Here is a 2,564-nt window from a genome sequence, read left to right on the forward strand (position 1 = left end):
GGGGAGCAAATGCCCTCCATAGTCTTCCTCCTAAGCACACACTCACACACACTCACAGCACACACACTCACGCACACACGAGCAGACACGCTCACACTCACACTCACACACTCAGAGATGTTATACACACACACACGGGCACGCATACTCACACACACTCACAGCACACACACTCACACACACTCAGATGTTATACACACATGGGCAGCACACACACACATGAGCAGACACGCTCACACTCTCACTCTCACACACTCATAGATGTTATACACACACGGGCACACACACTCACACTCACAGCACACACACTCACACACACACGAGCAGACACGCTCACACACACAGCACACACACTCACACACATGAGCAGACACGCTCACACTCTCACACACTCATAGATGTTATGCACACACGGGCACACACACTCACACTCACAGCACACGCACTCACACACACACGAGCAGACACGCTCACACACACAGCACACACACACACACGAGCAGACACAATCATGCTCTCACACTCACACAGGGCACACACATACAGGGCACACTCACACATACACATACCTCATTTTCTATGCTGTTTGAAAAATACAAGTTTAATAATTACTCTGAAAAACTTAAATATACTCACTAGTATAATTTAAACTAGAATATGTGATCTTCCAAAACACCGAAAACAATTATAGCAAGTTAAGAAATATGCCTTGTTCATGCTTTACACTTCTCAAACTTTAGTATTTGCCCCACAATTTTTGCCATATTTTCTTACCATATAGAGCATCGTTACCTTATATTTTTCCTTAAACTAACTTAATTTTTAACTTAAACACATAGCGTAGCTTCTTTCTGAAGCAAAACTGCCAAGTTATATGTCTGCAGTATTTTTTCTCCCTAATAAACATTAAAATAAACAACTGTAAGGATGGAAGTATTCACGTACGTGCCACCTAAAGCGATTTTCTGAAATATCGATGGCATTTATCCTACACTTAGAAACAGGTATCTAGCATTTGATAAGGACTATTCGATGAGTTAGACTTATTTTCTTTGTACTTGTCATCGATCAGAAAGAACACAGGTGGTTTCAGCAACGTGTGGCTTTGGAAATGCGAGGTCTTCCACGCAGGGCCACGGTCCTCCCCTGGGACGACACAGAGGTGTAAATGGAAGCGTCAGCGCCTGGAACTCTCAGGACGCGCATCTCACCAAGATCCCGTCGCCTGCCGGAGCCCACGGCGTGTCCGTGGCCAGTGACCACCCCCAGAGCACGTCTGCCGTCAGTGGCCGCGGAAGGTGGGTGCCCGGGACAGGACACAGGGGCAGTGGTGTGGACAGTAGACCCCCGCTCACCGGGACCTGGGCCCGCTGGGATGCGCTTGGCACGTGGAGGCTGACGCTGCACCCCCGGCCCTCACACTCCACCGTGGCCCCTCGAGGGCACCTCTGGGACAACTTTCAGGAGGCCGTGACCTGCTGACAACCGCCCACCGTGCCCGGAAGAGCATCGTCTGAGAGCAGCTGGAGGGAAGGGGGTGTGGGCGTGGGCGTGGGCGTGTGCATGTGCGTGTGCGTGTGCGTGTGAGGGTGGGCTGTGTGAGTGTGTGCATGTGTGTGAGTGTGTGTGACTTCGCATGTGTGTGGGGGTGTGGTTGTACAGAGGTGTTGCTGCTGAGGGCCGGGCACAAGCCAGCACTCGGCCGGGGGGCTGGCCCCTCTCTACTTCTGAGGGAACTAGCCCTCCCTGGCCCCAGGCCCTGGCCTGGGTGTGTATATCTGACACTGTCGGTGGCTGGCCCTCCTGCCCGATGCCTCCACCCTTGCGTATCGGGTAGTTCTGCTCAGGTGGCCCTGTCCCACAGTCCCACACACACAGGCAAAGCCCACCTGTGACAGGCTGCCCAGCCCCGTCTCAGACAGGGCTCATGATGTCCACAAGAAGCGACCATGAAACTTCTGTGACATAAGACAACTAACTGCCTGCTTTGCTCACAGGTCCAGGTATCGTCTGGGCAGTCCTGGGACCTGGGCTCAGGGGATGTTTGTGTCCTGTGTCACTGGGCTCAGGGGACGCTTGTGTTCTGTGTCACTGGGTCTGCTCGGGGCCTTGCCGAGCTCCCTGTCAGGGCCGAGTGGCCGCGTAGCTGGCCCCTCTGGGTCTCACGGGCTCCGGTGGGCATGGGGTTTGGAAGGAAGGAGCAGGTGCACAAAACCACTTAGACACAAGCTCGCGAAGGCACCCCACGTTCCACGGCCAAAGCAGGTCGGGGGCCACCTCGCGACCACGGGCTGGGAGGCCGTCCCTCTTGATGACGGAACCGCGGCCCCGTGGCAGAGCGCGTCACACAATGGGGCCGGGGCTGTGGCCTCGGGACGCGGTTGCCTTTCGAGGACCCCCAAGCCCGGCTCAGAGCCGCAGTCGCCGGGGCCGGGGTGATGTGAGGGGAGGAGAGGGGCCAGGCGTGCTCCCGGCGAGCGGGGCACCGCGCGAGTGACTGAGTGACGGGCAGGACAGCCCCGCTGTGCCCGCCTGCAGGAGGGAGGCGAGGCGGGTCCTGCGCT

This window comes from Pteropus vampyrus, unplaced genomic scaffold (assembly GCF_000151845.1).
Source record: "Pteropus vampyrus isolate Shadow unplaced genomic scaffold, Pvam_2.0 Scaffold312, whole genome shotgun sequence".
NCBI lineage: Eukaryota > Metazoa > Chordata > Mammalia > Chiroptera > Pteropodidae > Pteropus > Pteropus vampyrus.